The sequence below is a fragment of the Phyllostomus discolor genome, chromosome 2, assembly GCF_004126475.2.
Source record: "Phyllostomus discolor isolate MPI-MPIP mPhyDis1 chromosome 2, mPhyDis1.pri.v3, whole genome shotgun sequence".
In the NCBI taxonomy this organism is placed as follows: Eukaryota; Metazoa; Chordata; class Mammalia; order Chiroptera; family Phyllostomidae; genus Phyllostomus; species Phyllostomus discolor.
The window spans coordinates 87,587,263-87,604,105 of NC_040904.2; the positions used below are offsets into that span (position 1 = coordinate 87,587,263).

The 16,843-nt window shown below is 36.1% G+C and overlaps 1 protein-coding gene across 15 annotated transcripts in view; it reads left to right on the forward strand.

The window, feature by feature from the left end:
• The window catches only part of BBX (BBX high mobility group box domain containing), a 263,476-nt gene that overhangs the window by 21,288 nt on the left and 225,345 nt on the right, over positions 1-16,843 (forward strand). Inside the window, exon 1 of one of the 15 annotated variants that reach the window (XM_036018046.1) lies at positions 12,368-12,857. The exons of the other annotated variants lie outside the window; for them this stretch is intronic. The gene's annotated coding sequence lies outside the window, so the exon portion shown is untranslated. Of the gene's footprint in view, positions 1-12,367; positions 12,858-16,843 lie in introns of those variants that run through there. 15 annotated transcript variants of the gene reach the window in all.

Sequence of the window (16,843 nt, forward strand, 5' to 3'; positions counted from 1 at the left end):
AGTACAGCTTTCTGGCTCATTAATAATTTTATTTCTTAGATCATTCTCAGTATATGGTAAAGTTCTGAAGTTAAAGTTAGTGTTGTATCCTAAGAAAATAGTTTTGGAATTCATCTAACTTAACAAACAAAGAAAATAGAATTTTAGCTCTAAAACAGATATTGTAGATGATCTTGGAGTAGCATAATCCATCATTTTAAATTTGAAGAAAGCTAGGCCTAGATTAAGAAACTTGGACCCAGGCTATGTGAATGGCAAAGCTAGAACTCAATATGGAAGACTTCTAGTTTGGTGTTTTGCTATAGAAATCTGCTTACTCCAAAATAACATAAAAATCATTTTAGTCAGCTGATGGCACCATTTCCATAGCAGGAATATGTGACTTTTTATGTTGTTATTTATAAATAGTTAAAAAGATTGAAGAGCTAAAAATGTTAGAATAAAGCTTATATGTAATACATTATACATATTAACTTTGAAATCATTTTATTGTCTTACTAGTTGACTTTTCATTTATTTAGTAGTTTAGCATAATTTTTGTAACCAACAGATAATAAACTGAAACATGGCTTTGGTGTAACTCCCTGAGTCCTCTGAAAACAGGAAGAATTTGCAAAACAATACCACATTGTTAAATGGCATCCCAGTTTATCAAATGTCATAAGTTTATTATAGTCTGGTTTTGGGAAAAACTATCCCAGTCTCTTAGCAATTTATCCTAATCTTAAGTAAAAGGTCCTTTAAAATTTCCAGGGCTGTTAGAATGTGTTCTATCCATCAAAGTATAAACTGCTCATTGCTGTTGATCAGGAGAAAGAAGTTTGTAAAACCCTAATGGCTTTATTTGTGAAAGAGTGATTTAACTGATTTGTGTGCTGTGACGCCTCATGGTGGCCTTATTAAGAAACTACTGTGGTGAAACATAGTGACTACATACCCTGTAACTCTGGCTGAATCCACTCTAATGTAGGTGGACTAAACATTAGTGAGTTAAGACCCTAGATGATGTTTTCTAGGTTGGTGTTTTTATGTCTCATTCAAGAGAAATTAACCTCTGCTCTGCAGTTCAGAGAGGAAGTCCGGTATGTCTTATCAGAGGTCTGGTTTTGGGAGTTAACGTGGGGGTGGCCGTCCCCCGGATCCTTACTTCTAGAGGAAAAAGAGCCAGGTAGTCCTAGCAGCTGCTAGCCTATTTTTCTCTTTGTGTATATTAGAAAGAAGGCACCCCTTCCTTGAGATGCTTGAGTTCCAAATGTTGAAAAATTGTCATAATATATTGATTTTGTTAGACATTTTTCTGTATTTTGGCAAGAAATTGTCATAATAAATGTATAGATCTAGGCTCTCTGATGTGAATGGCGCCCTCTAGGGTTAGGCACAGAACAGCTTGCACAGCTGTTATGTGGAGACCCTACGGAGAATTGTGTCTGAGGAAAACATGTCTTTAGATATTAAAACATTACATCAAGAAAATTACAAATATAGTCTTTACATATAAAATGCTAGTTATTTATGAAGTCCTTATTTTTAAATTTATAAACATAATAGAAATGAAATTGAAAGAATAGTAATGGATACTTCTGTACCTCTGCAATGTACTGGCAAAAGGTTCTGTATTCTATTATACATTTCTCAGCCCAACCAATTTAATATATTTTCAAACTTAGTCTGTCTGTTAGAGTTCTGATTAAAGAAGAAAAACTTCTGACCTTTATAAAGATTCTTTCTTAAATTAGATGGGTGCAGTAATAGAATACAGAATGACTTTAAGCATCCACCCCTTGTATCCATCACTAACAGTTCCTTGTTATACCATATAAGTGCAGTTTGATTGGATTTTTAACGTACGAAAAATTGGCAATCTGTGATGAAGAAAGTATGGTCAGTGAGGACTTAAGTTATGAGAACAAAAGGAAAAACAAATGTTTTATTAATCTTAAGTAGCAGCTCAGTGGAAATAAAAGCTCTTGATTTTTGTGTGAGAACGGTGATGGAAGATAGTACCTTGTGTTTAGTTGGAAGGAGAAGGTTTCAGAATGCAACTTGTCTGACTTGAGGATGTTTGTTTGGGCAACTAGGATTGTAGAGGTTCAGTTCCCTGTGCATGTGGAAGGATAACTAGTGCATTCACTATCTTTGTGCTGGTCAATTGAATGATTTTCTTAAAAGGAGCAATAGTTACCTTTCTCCTCCTTATTTAAGGAGTGGTCATTGGTAGGATATTCAGCAGGAAATTCATTATTTTGTTTATAGTCTGGTGCTTCTCTGGTTGAGTTTGAGTCTCGCTCAGTAGGTAGTGATGATGCATTAAGTAGTTACAACAACAGTTGTACTGGACCTTTCACTTAGCTCAGTGACATGATGGTAAAATACAGGATTCAAACAAAGAGTTTGGAATGGTGATCTCTTCCATTACCAGCGGTGAAATGTTGCTGGTTTGTAAAGAGGAGACTGCTTGTTTGCAGTAGTTCAAAGGTGCTAATTGTTTCTAGTAGGGGTATTACACATGAAGCCTCAAGGTAATTTTTAACCTTTTCTTTAGGTCCCACTGGGCACTGACCATTTTGCTCACAATGTAATACCTAACCTCTCAGAACTTTCCTGCTGGCTTCCTGGCTCATGTCTTTGTTTGAATCAGCAACCTTTACTAGGCCCTCTGAAGATCAGCTCTATCTGAGACCTGGGAGCCACTGATCCTCCATATTTTGATTCCTTAACTCTAATAAACTTTGCTGAGGTGACATTCATTCTGTAGTTACTCCTGCCCATAAATTACAAGTATTTAAATGTATTACATTTGTAGATTTACTGTTGTCATAATTTTTGGAAATATTAGTATGGGTAACTTAAAGACTATATTTTTTAAAAGTCCTTTGTCAGAACACTGGTTATATGCTTACTTTGTTGACTAAATAAAACCCAGATTTTTTAGATTTCATGATACACAGGGCCACATGATTAAATTAATCATTATCAAGTGCCTTCTGTGACAAATCATTTTAGGAAGTGACAAAATCATTTATGCAACATGAGATAATTTTTGTAAGAAACTCATGTTCTCTTGGATTTTTAAAAGATTTTAAGTATAGTTGGTATACAATCTTATTTGTTATATTATTTTCAGGTTTTCAGTATAGTGACTCAACATTTTAATATTTTACTATATGGTCATCCATCAATTCCAGAAATCATCTGTCACTGTGCAAACTTATCACAATGTTATTGACTATATTCCTCTTCCCCTTTTCACTGATCTACCCACCCCCTCCCTCTTGATAACCTACTCCCTTTGGTCTCTGTTTCTATGAGTCTGTTGTTTGGTTTTTAGATTCCACATATAAGTGAAACCAAATGGTGTTTATCTTTCTCTGCCTGACTTATTTCATTTAGCATAATACCCTCTAGATCCATCCATGTTGTCACAGATAGCAAGATTTCATTCTTTTTTATTGCTGTGTAATATTTCATTGTGCATGTATACCACATCCTCTTTATCCTCTTTTCTATCAATGCACCTAGGTTGCCTCCATATCTTGGCTATTGTAAATAATGCCAAAATGAGCATAGGGATGCATATATCTTTCCAAATTACTTTTTATTTTCTTTGGCTAAACACCCAAAGTTGCAATTAATTTTTCTTTTACATTATGAAAAGTGACTTCTGAGTTAAATAACATAAAAACAATTTACCTTCCTAAAAAATCCATAATAATCATAATGTTAATGCAAGAATAAAATTTTAAATGTTTTAGTATTTTAAAATATATGAATTAGATATTTTATCATAATATTTTGAAAGCTACTCATTGTGCTGGCCCTTGCCCTTTAGCATACCTGCAAAATGATCTTTATTCATTACAAGTGTGATAAAGTTATTATACCTGAAAGTAACATGTAGTTCCTTTATCCCCCACACTCCTGCTATATTTTCAGAAGGAAAAGTAATTGTATTGATTTGCTGAGTAACTTCTTACCCAACCATTTTCTCTTATGGTCTATTATACGACTTCTCTGTTAGTGTATTTATTTTGACTTAGGAATAATGAATATTTTAGGTAAATTTCATAATGTTCAAACTAGTTTGAAAAGTTAATCTATTCTTATTTTCTTTATAAATGTATAAGTGCTAGTCAAGTAACAATGATCTAAACAAGCTGCTTTATATTATAATGAAATAGTGCCACAAAAGTATTTGCTCTGGTAACATGAAATGAAACTCATAAGTTCTCAAACTTTTTTTGGTTAAGATTTGTAGCTTTAAATTTTTGTGGTAGTTAGGATGATGGCATAAATATAGTTATCTTACAGAACTTTAAGGAAAATTTGAAAGGATTTATGATGGTTCTAAAACATGTATTTAGTAAATTAATGGTATTGTTGACCACTTACTGAATATCTGTTCAGTGAATTATTGAACTTTGTCTTATTTGTATAGGTGATCATTGTGTGTTATGTGCTTGGCAATACCTACTTTTGTACCTACCAAGCAAAGAGGCATTTGGGAGTTACTTAGTGGATGAATGAAATGTAAGACTGAATTTAGAGTTTTATAGGCTTTTCTATAAATGTTAAGATATGTTAAGATATGTATAACGTTAAGATATAATTCAATCTTTCCCAGTTCTCATGAAACTATCCTAGTTGGTTTTCTGTTCTCCTTCTGTATATTTGTCCTACTCTTCATGAAGTGAATAAAATGTGACATTAAATATAACCCATATTGACTACCTATTTTATATCAGGCACTTAATGCACTTTCAGATATCTCATTTTAAAGGTCATAACAAATATTGCTGGTTGATAAAATTTAAACACACTTTACCACTTCTGTTTTCCTTCCCCTCTCCCTGTCCTTCCCCTTCCAATCTTGAAACTGAGGATCAGAGACATTGAGTAACTGACCTAGCACCACACAGGAAGGGCCACAGCATGTAAGTCCAAAGCCAGTGCCCTTTTCAGTGACCTTACTTACCCAGGGAATCTCATACCTGGTCTCTTAATATCTGATTGCTGGGACAGTTGTTCTGCCCCCCACCCCCTGCTTCATTTGATTGGCGGCTTTTTCATGATTTAAAACTTGAGTTCCGGGCCTAGCCACACTCTCAGAAAACTAATTAAATGGTCATTTAATGTCTACCTGGGAGACAGCATGGTTTAAAACTACCATGGTGTGTCTGACACACCCCACTTGAATGTCCTCTATGCCACCTCCTAGCTCTGTGAGTTTGGGCCAGGCACTTTAATGTCTTGGTACTCTGGTTTTCACATTTATAAAGAAGAAAATTAATAGTTACGTTTTAAAGACATTCTTGAAATTAAACAGCAAAATCTATGTAAAACAGTCAAGTGCTTTGCATATAGATACTTAGCAGCTATGAATTTATACTACTTTGTAAATTCTTCTATCTCTGGTAGCTACATTGAGTGTATCTGTGTCTATGTGTGTTCACTTATCTTTTGCAAGCAAAACATTTTATTTATGCTCATTTATGTATAAAAACAGGTTTAAAAAACAAATGGTTTTCTTGGGTTGGTGGAATCCTGATGTTGAGTAATATACATTTAAGGATCAGTAAAAGAATTTCAGCATTCATTCAACAAACATTTGAGCTTCTCCTATGGGCTAGGCTCTGTTCTAGTCTTTGGGACTATAGTAATGGTAGGATGGTTAAAAAATGCTGCCTGAATGGGAGGGTGCCTTCTAGTGGGGTAAAAAAGACAAATAAGAAAGTTGTATAATATGTTAGATGGTAATGTATTACAGGAAAAATAAAGCAAAGGAAAGAGAGACAGGGTTCAGGTTGTAGCTTTAAACGGATGGTTTGTGAGTAGAGAGAGGAGTTTTACTCTCTCAGGAACTTGGCCAGTCCAGGAGTACATTCATAGAAAGATGGAGAGCCTGATGCTGACTTCAGGAAAACCCTGTCCTCCAAGAATTGAGTGTCTCTTTCTGCACCATTTTTAGAGTGCTCTGGCACTCCTGGAGACATTCCTATTAAGCATGAAACGTGGTACAAAAGTTTGTACCTGGTGGCTGGCTTTGAGGGAATCCACTGTTATGCTTGGAAGAGGATGCATGGTACTCTGGATGGCTTTCTGTGTAGTTGGCAGAATTAGGGACAAACCATGTGCATTCCTTGAGGCTTACTCATACTTCTCTTAAGACACTCAGATTTGAAATTCCCTGATAGCAATCAAGTTAGCTAGTAAGTAGACCTTTCGGACTGAAAAGAAGAGTATCTTCAGTGGGTGTGCTGTTCTTTAATTGCCCCCCTCCATTTTTTTAGTGTTGATGTCAGGAGGTATACATTTTAAGTTTTAAAATAATTTGCAAAGAGTCAAGACAAGAAGTAGTGTTGAGCTAATACTTTTTTTCAAAATTCTTCTCCCCCCAAATTTATTTATACATCTGTTAATTCTTTCAGAATATATTTGTTGAGCATCTACTATGTTCTGGGCACTGTGAATGTTACCAAGAGGATAAAGGTGGGTAAAGTGATATTCCTGCTCACAAGGAATGTGTACAGCAGGGAGAGGAAGTACAGAAATAACCTCCTTATGAGACATCAATGAGATAACACGGGGAAGAAGCTAGCATATGCCTGGGTATAGTAGATGCTCAACACCCATGTGTTGCCTTTTGGATAAAATGATTAGTCATTGAGGAGAGTAAGACAATATACTAAAAAGATAGGTGACAGAAGAGGGAGAAGTAACATCTGGATCCGTAATTAGGGAAGTCTTTATGAAAACTTAAAATGTGTCTTAAAGATTGAATGGCATTTGGGCATATCCCTTGAGCATGGGGGAGTTACCTTATTTGGTTTTGTACTTTTAGCAGGTGGTACAGATCAGCTGTCAAATTTTTGTTGGATGAAAAAATAAGGGGAAAGAACAATCTTGGTAAAGGGAATAGTGAGGGAGAGGGCATGCCAAAGATTGGGAGGCCCACAGGTATGTGCAAAGGAAATACTGCCTCAAAGTAGCAATGGATCGGATTCTAGAGGCTCGTATTCACCAGGCCAGGCAGTGGAGGGTCTTTGAAGCAGGCTTTGTACCATGCATAGGTAACATTGAAGAAGGTGATTGAGTGGCAGGAACATCAGGTGATGGTACTATTACAGCATCAGAGGCTGGAAGTAATTAGGAACTCACCTATAGTGGCCATGAAGCAAGCCAAGAGATATTTTAGAGGCCGAATTGACAACGCACTAAACTACTTCAACTGTAGCTCAGTGGAATGATTTTGAATGCCTCCGTTTACTATAGGAACTCTTTGAGAAAATGAAAGCATCAAATCATACTGGAACACATTTTTTAACAGTTTAGCACTAAGTCATGCTCACAAGAGATCTTATAAACACTATGAAAGTAAAAGTGTTAAGTAAAGTTACATCAGCGTTTAGGTAATTTATATCAGAGTTCAGTTTTTATATACTGTAAATATATTTTTATAGTCCTTTTGGGCCCTTTGTATATTCTGTGTTATAAATATACACACATACACCAGGAAAGGCAGGAAAGGAGAAGGGGAATACAGAAATACTCACATATCAGTTATTTATTTGATGCTACCTTTTGAATCAGTCATGTAGCCCAAATATTACACTTCGTTGATTTTAATCTGAAAAATCTTTATGATCATCAGTTTTATAAAGTGGTTTCCAAGAAAGCATTTCAGGCCTCCCCTTTTTTAAAGAAACATTTAGAATAGTAATGATGTTTACGTTTTGTTTAGAACAATGTATTTTTGTTAGAAAACGCATTCTTCAGAAAAATGATATCAGCTTTTGCCTTCACATCTAGTATAAATGTGTAAGACTAAAAAGAAGAGACACTATAAAAATATAGTATGTGTGATCCTTTCTTTCAAGGTCACAGACCTTATTAATGTACTTGTGTGTTAGGATGTAAGTCCTGAAAACGGAAGAACCCAGATTCTAGCCCTGCTTTTGCATCACTGTAACCTGTGCCAGACATTTTATTTCAGTAGGCCTCAGTTTTCTCATCTATGAAATGGGCTCACCTGGAATGATCAGGAAGGTCCTTTACAGGGCAACTCCTTGTGACTCTGTGACCTCTTAGAGCCAAGGGGAAGTATTTCCCATAAATGCTGACAATTTGTAATATTTGAAAATTCAGATTATTTGGTATTCCTGATTTACATCTTTTTTCATGTAGGAGGCTGAAAGGCCCATGTTTACTTTTGTTGCAAAACATTGCCTTTTTCTGAGCAGAGTGCAAGGCCCATGGAAGATGCCCCCAGTAAATAGTTGCTGGGTTTCTTTCAGCTGTGAGAGACATTAGTGTGTTAAGGGATTGATTGCTCTGGGGCTTAGTCTAATCCTCTGCTATGTTAGAGAAGCAGTTGAAACAACTCTTGAGTAGACAATCACAGAACCCATTACGTTCACTCAATGAACATTTATTGAGATCCTGCCATTTGTCTTACAAGCATGGTATTAAGCCTTGGGAATATAAAGTTAACAAAAATAGGTATCCCCAATGTTGGCCTCTATAGTAGTAAAGAAAAGAAGCATTATGGTATAAATAGGTATTATGCCAGTTACACATGGAAAAGTGTGAAGTGATTTATACTCTAAATCATTGTTTAAAATGAAATTGTTTTTTCTTAAATGTCTAAATCAGTAAAAGTACACATTTGAAAAAATTAAAAGATAATAAGACTTACCACAACTTCTCCTCTCCCAATTAAAAGTTCTTTCTCTGTAAGAAAAAAATTAAATATATTGATTAGCAAGGGAGGGGTGGAGAGAGAGACAGAGAGAGACAGAGACAGAGAGAGACAGAGACAGACAGACATCAATTTGTTGTTCCACTTATTTGTGCATTCATTGGTTCATTCTTGTATGTACCCCAACTGGGGATCTAACCTGCAACTTTGGCATATTGGTGCCAGGGCTAAGGTTCTTTTTATTGAAGTAGATTGACAAGTTCTCATCTGGGTTTCTTCACATTTTCCTTATTTAGGTCTGAAGAACCAAGGACATTTCAGCTTGTCTTTAACAACCATGATGAGAGGCAGGGAAATCTGTAGTCTCTAAGGACATTGAAATTATTTGGGAATTTATAGATAAAGGCATTTTTAGTTGTTTTTACTGAGGTAGCAAAGTCCTCAATTTACCCACCCTTATGACTTCATAAGGAAAAAACTTGTTTCAAAAATTTTATTGTGGAGTAACAAAGTGACCTCAGGTTGGTCAGGATCTGCTAAATTTGCTGAGTTTGAACAGACCAGTTAGTAGTGAAAGTTTGACTTATTTGATATTTAAATATCTTATTCCATTGAATGGTTAAAATCCTCACTGTGTCATACCAATGGATTTAACCATTTTTATAAATTCTTCTTTATTTATAATAATCATTGCTATGTGTATTGAGCATTACCTGGTAGGTATTTTAAATTATCTTATTTAATCTCTACAATTATACTATGAGATACATATTGTTATTCCCCATTTTACCTATGAAGACCACATAAGCTGTTTCTATGCTGCAGGATTTGAATTCGGGACATTCTGACTCTATAGTCTAAGACTAATTTTCCACTGTTCCCCATGTTCCCAAGTTATTATGGCTAATGTCTAGGCCTGTGTCTTTTTCTTTTTTATTACATTTATTGGGGTGATGTTTTTTAATAACATTATGTAAGTGCACAATTCTATAATACATTAATTGTATATTGCGTTGTGTGCTCACCACCCAATGTCCAGTCTCCTATCGCCATTAATTTGACTCCCTACTCCTTCTGATAACCACCCTTTTGTCATCTGTGTCTGTGGGTTTGTCTGTCTTGCTCATTCATTTGTTGTTTTCTGTTTTATATCCCACATGTAAATGAAATAACGTAGGCACGTGCCTTTTAATATATGGGCTGAATGACAGATCAGGTAGATGAGGGTTGTGTCTGTGAAGGCAGCATGAGAGAGGAGAGACTTTGGGGCATTTTAGAAGCTGAAGTGAAGAGGAGAAAACAATAGCCAGGAGAATTATTCCAGAGATAATTGTTTCCTGGACCCCCATGGATATCAAAAGCCTCTGATGCTCAAGTCCTTTATACAAAATGGCATAGAACGATGCATACAGTTGGCTCTGCACATCTGCACATTCCCAACTGTGGATCAAAAATACTGCTTTCAGTCCCCAACTGGTAGAATCTACAGATGTGAAACCTGGGAATATGGAGGGCATAGTGTAAATTTATTGAAAAAAATATGCATATAATGACCCTTCGCAGGTTAAATCCATATTGTTCAGCTATAATGTATTTGGGACACTTTTCCTGTGTTTGCTTCGTAGTTTAAGGTTTTAGGTGTATCCAGCTCATGAAGGAATTTATAGATTTCCAAGGGCATTTGAGCAAAGAAAAAGTGATGTACAAATGGCAAAATAATCTACCGAAGTTGGGTTTTTCATTAAAGACCCTGGAAGAAACTTGGAGAGTGCTTGTTTACTTTTTCAAGACGACATTGACTGCTGTAATTATAAAATTCCAACAAAAAAGTATTCATCAAAAAGCAGAATGTGAACCAAAAATACTACCCCGCTCAAGTATAAGAACATGATACTCATCTTCTGGAAATACAATATGCATTTCCAGGTTAGAAGGAGGTTGAAGAAGCCCCAAGGACAGGGCGTCTGAAACACCACTGGGATGCAGAGCTGTCTCTGAAATAGGCTTCCTTTTTGAGTGCTCAGAGCACCTCCAGTTAAGCCTATGAAATCATGGATAAAGCCAGGAAAGAATTATTCGCACACGTTCTCATGAATTTGAATGAGTGATAATTTTTTACTGTCCTAAAAATTTTTGGACAAATGCCCCCTTTTCCCCATGTACAACTGTCTTAAATAGTAGGACAAAAATGTTATAAAATGTTGTCCCCAGAAGATAAAAATAGAAAATAGACATTTCTGGAAAAATATAACTTACATAAATTTATGGTAAAAAAAATAACAGGGCCTATAGCAAGTAGGAGGTTTAGGAGCTTATCCGTAATCTTGTGAGGTCGATGTTGGGAGAAAGCCACGTCCCTCCACAACAGACACTTGTCTCGACTGTTAGATCGAGGATGGCCTGGGTGGCTCAGGGTCTGCTCAGCTCTGTTGTGCGCATGCTCTGGTATTCCTCTTGTTGCCATCCTGCCAAGTTTGTCTAAGATAGGGCTTTGCTTCCCATTTTAGAAAAATATTGGTTAATAGAAACCACTGCCTATTCAACTTTGATTCAGTAGATCTTTATTGAACAGGTTTGCATGCTTAATATATGCAAAATGGCTCATATTAGGTTCATAATTTTGCTGTGTGTATGTATATTTATTTTAGTTTTTGGATTAGATGCTGTTTTAGATCCTGGCCTTGAGCCAGAGCATTTTGCTCAGCTAACTTCCAGAACCCTTCTTTTGGTAGTGGAGTATTACATGTAAATGCTAGGTGTTAAACAGTGTTACAGGTGTCTGGTAACTTTCTGCAGTTATTCCTTCAATTAACAGAACCAGTGGGGCTGTCCCACTGGGGCTACTGTGGTTGCGATGATTTTTTAGTCTTTCTTTTGAGGAGGTTGCTTTAGGAAATGTGTTTTAAGGCACAGATCAGTCTTAAGGAGTAGTTCTACCAGGTCACCCCTTTAAATGGCCAGAAAAGCCTCAATTTATATAAAATATTCAATGAAGATGTTGGAAAACTTTTAAGTAGGGAACCAAGCATTTGGCTCAATTTTGGAGCTGTTAAATAAACCTGGAAGCCAGAATCAGAGGGTCTTTGGTTTTCTTAGTATTCTACTGCTCAAATTTTTTTATTAAAGTTTCTGAGTGCCACAAGAAAGTAAACTTATAAAAAAAATTCTTAGGAAGTCAGGGGTCATAGGCCAAATTGTGCTACCAGAAGCTCATATTTGTTGAAGTTTCTAGAATGCTTTGTTTTAAAAATCCATTTGAATATTACATTCTATTCCATAATATATACTTAAAAAATTAAGGTAAAATTGACATATGGTAAAATGCATAGATCTTCAGTATAGTGTTTGGTGAGCACTGACAAAAGCATGTGCTGGTGTAATCCACACACCTATGAAGAATATACCTGCAGCCCAGTCTGGGTGGCTCCATTCATTGGAGCATCATCCCCATACACCGAAAGGCTGCAAGTTTGATTCCCAGTGAGGGCACATACCTAGGTTGTGGGTTTGATTCCTAGTCGGGACGTGTATGGGACACAACCAATCAATGTTTCTCTCTCACGTCAGTGTTTCTCTTTTTTCTCTCTGTTTCTCTCTAAAGTCGATAAATACATGCTTGGATGAGGATTAAAATAAAAAAATATACTTACATGTTTTAACAAAGAAGTAGTATTTGAAATTATTTTCATCATGAAAAATGATACTTACTTTTTAAATTTTATGGCTTATACCATTCTGTGTGTTCCTTAGGGACGGTGGCAGTGGACATGATTATTCCATTTTGTTAAATGTGGGCTTCAAGATAGCTGTGCAAAATGACTAGACATTGTAATGGACTTTCTTTAGCTAAAGCCTAACATTAGCTGGAGAAGTTGATTATTACCCATTGTTTTATCTACACATCAGAAACCTTCTCCTTCTCTAACTGTAAATTGTTTATCTGTGATCAGAAATTAAAGATTTATTCATCTTCATTGTTTTTACTGGTAATCTATTTTATAGTAAGGCCTTACATGTATGTAATCTCCCATTTAACATCCTTTTCAGGGTAGCATTTGACACTCTGCTTCGCAGTAGTCATCCTCCAGGAATCCCACTGATGACGCAGTCCTAGCTTTTAATTCCCATTTCTTGAATTCTTTTGTGAACAGTGCCTGCAACTGTAAGTGCTCTCTACCTCTGTTTTCCTCCAGATTCTTTCAGAGAGCAGATATTAAAGCTTCTTTTCTGTAGAGATCAAGTGTTAGTTATTGTGTCTATGCAGTGTGCAATATAGGAAGCTCATTAATTGGTTTCAATTGTAGATATTGGTGTTAGGTAATAGAGAAGATACAAAGTTGGCTAAGGGATAGAACCGTTGCTCATGAATATTTAGTAATGTTAGGGGAGCTGATGATGGTAATTAATACTTATTAAGAGCACTTTATGTGCTAGGTACTATTCTAAGCTTGTCGCATGTATTATCTGATTTTATATTCACAGTATTCATTTGAGTTAATGATTTGCCCGTTTTATACATTAAGAAGCTGTGTGTCTTGGTCAGGTTTCCTAGAAGCAGAGCCTGAGATGCAGATTCTTGTGCAAGTGATTTGTTGAGGGAGGCCTGAGGGCAAGGGGGGCGGCGGGGGGCGGGGGGAAGCAGGCTGGGGCTGGGCACTGGCCCCTGGACTGGCAATGTCAGTGTCACCTGTTAGAAATCCATGTTCTCAGGTCTTGGGGAAGTTGGGCCAGCAGTCTGTAGTTTAACTAGTCTTTCAGGTAATTCTGATTCATAATAAAATTTGGGAACCACTCAGGTAGAGGAAGACTAACATACAGGAAAGTTAAATAACTAGCCTAAAGTCCCACAGCCAATAGTGGGATATGAACTCAGGGAGTCCATTTCCAAAGTCAGTCTTTCTAACCATTAGCTATACTGTCTTCTGTGGTCAGAACAATAATAGCAGTAACAGTATGGGTGTAAATGAACAAGACACAGTTTGGAGGAGAGAGCTCCTTCTGACTGAAGGAAACAGAAACCCTCATGAATGGGGTGTCATTTAATTTTGCCTTAAGTAGGATAAGATCTGGATATTTACAAATATATGTGAGAGGCTTTCTAGGTAGAAGGGACTAGCCTGAGAAAAGGCACAATGGCATGCAAGTTTGGGTTTGTGTGTAGAAAACTAGTTATTCTGTTTAGACTGAGATTTGGCTTTTTAAGGAATTCTGGGAGGAAAGTTAGCCAATATTAGTTTGAGTCCAGTTCATGGATATCCTTAGATGCCAGGCATGTTAAGATTTTTAATCTGGAAAGTGATGTAGTAAAAATTTCAGGTTAAAATGACAGCAGGTGTAGGATGAATTTTAGGAGGAGAAACTGGGGATAAGCAGAAGGGACACAAGTCTTGAAGCACTCAGTGTACACTAGCAATTTTCACCCTTGTTCGTCTCAAGACACACATAAACTAATTACTAAAATTCCACAGAATACCAAAAAAAATTTTATTTTGCTGGTATGACAAAAAATAGGTAAAATTTTGTTGCACTCAACCAGATGGCTATTGCTGTGTTGGCTGTTACAGTTTTTTAATTTGACAATCTAAGGGAAAAGAGATCAGTGTCCCTGACTAAATAGTCAGGTATGGCATGTTTTAAAAATTCTTGTGGCATACTGGTTGAAAATCACTGGTGTACATGATAAATTAGGACCTGCTCTGGGCTGTGGCAACTAAACTGGAAAGGAATAAACTTAGAAAAGATACTACAGAAGAAGCAGTACAGGGAGTTGGGGGAATAAGTGATAGATAGCAAGCCATCGAACATTGAGGAAGCTGCCTGCCTAAGAGGATACTGGTCCTTTCGCACAAGGATGGGCTTCCCTGATGGGGAGGTGTTTGAGAGTGTGTAGAGGAAGTGCAGTTCAGGTTCAGGAGTGTGGAATTTAGTAAGGGAATCTTATGTGGAGATGTCCAGCAAGTAGTTGGAAATGCTGACCTAAAACTCAGGGATGGAAAAGACTTCATTGTAGAAGCAATTACTGAAAGTCACAGGTTGATAAATTTGTGCGAGATGGCAATAATAAGAGAAGGTCAGTGTCAGAATTAAAGTTCTTGGTCTCTTCTTGTTCAGTTTTTTAAATACATTTACGGACATGCTCTCCAAATGAATAATGAAGTTACATTTTGCATAAATCAAGAGAAAGTTAAACTTCTTACTGCTTCTAACTCAGGGTAGGGAATATAATGGGAAATTTTTTTTTAAATCCTTAAAAATTCTTTTAGTCAAAAGCAAACATGTCTTTTTAGCAATTCCTTGGTAGTGTCTTGGCTTTTTTTTTTTTAAATCTCCTGTCATTTTTTTTCCCAAAAGAGATAATTAAATAGTTTGGTTTAAAAGTCTTTTTCTGTTGCTCTTGCTATAACTTAGATTTTTTAAATAAAAGAAAAGGCTGAAGTATCAGCAAAAGTACTAAGTAAAGTCAACTAGGAGTTAAGAGAAAAAATTTTTTGTGGTAAGCAGTGAGACTCAGATTTAGTTGTATTTACAGTTGTTGCAGTTTAGATATGTATAGTCAGTTGCTTCAGAAAGAGATGTTATAGATACTCTGAATAATTGGACTATAGAATGTCATTATGTGCTTTAGCTTATTATTTTTTAAATTCTGAGTCCAACTCTTTGTGATATCAGAAAACACTTCCACTTGGTATCACTGCTTGTTATCTAAAGAATGATTTCGTAGGTCAGAAGTTTCTGGAATTTATACTTGGCCAAGGAGTGAAAGGGAATTTATGCGAGAATAAACCAGGTGGACATTCTGTTCTTCAAAAGACAGCATTGGGGAAAGCAAGACACCCCGGGTCTCTAACCATTAGATGCTGGAATCATTCCCCTAGACACCACAGTTAGAATGTCTCTGAGGGGCCATAGTCACCTCTGGTTGAGAACCACTTTGCCAACTAACCTAAATTGACCAAAAAAAGAATATGAAAGTGTGAATAGTCTGTATTTAGATGTTGTAAAATATGAAATAAGTGAAATTTTGCCATTTTAGAAACCAATTCCTTGAACACCATGCTTGGGATAGATTGAGCTGATTATGTAGAACCCATTCCAAATCAACGAAGTACAGTTTGATACAACCACTAGAGGGGAGCAATTTGTCAATATCTAGCAAAAGTTGAGAAATATAGTAACTCTGCATGTACTTATACCCCAGAGAAACTGTCAAAACATTTGCACAAGGGTACAGGTACAAGATATTCATGGCAGAATTGATTTGTAAGAGGGAAAAATGGAAACACATCCTTTACCACCAGAAAGGAAACAGATACATTATGGTGCATTTAACCCAACGAAGAAATGTCAGCCAGTCCAAATGAATGAAGTGAATTAGTATGGATCAACCTCAAAAATGGTATGTTGAACAAAAACAAAATTTTAGCATATAGTTTTTATCTTCCTTGTATGTTTTAGAAAACACCCAAAACGATTGTTATGTTTTGCTCCAATTCCTGGCAGTGTCCACTTCTGAGGAGACGGGGATGAAGATGAATGGCACAGGGAGAGAAAATGGGAGGATGTCAGGTCTATTTACATTGGTATGTTAATTTTTTAAAAAAGGGTCTGCAGTATATATGGTTGACTGCTGAACAATGTTGGGGTTAGGAGTCCTTCCCCGCTCTGCACAGTTAAAAATTTGCATACAACTTTTGACTCTTAAAAACTTAGCTACATACTAGCCTACTGTTGACTGAAAGCCTTTCTGATAACAAAATCGATTAACTCATGTTTTGTGTGTTACATGCATTATATTCCTTATTTTAAAGTAAACTAGAGAAAAGAAAATGGTATAAAGAAGTCATAAGGAAGAGAAAATACACTTACAGTATTTAATGGAAAAAAATTCACCTGTAAGTGGTCCCGTGCAATTTAAACCCTTGGTGTTCAAGGACCAACTATACTACAAAAATGTTAAATTTCAATTGTAGGTTCATGCATGTTTGTTATTTATCATTCTTTGCATTTTGCTTTATTTTTTCAAATGAAATATAAAGGAAATACTTTAAACTTGAAAGTATAAATTAATATTCTTCAGTGCATTCTTGGAAATACTGAATTGTACATTTTCCTGAAATATTTTTTAGCTATAGGCTTAATTTTCAGTCA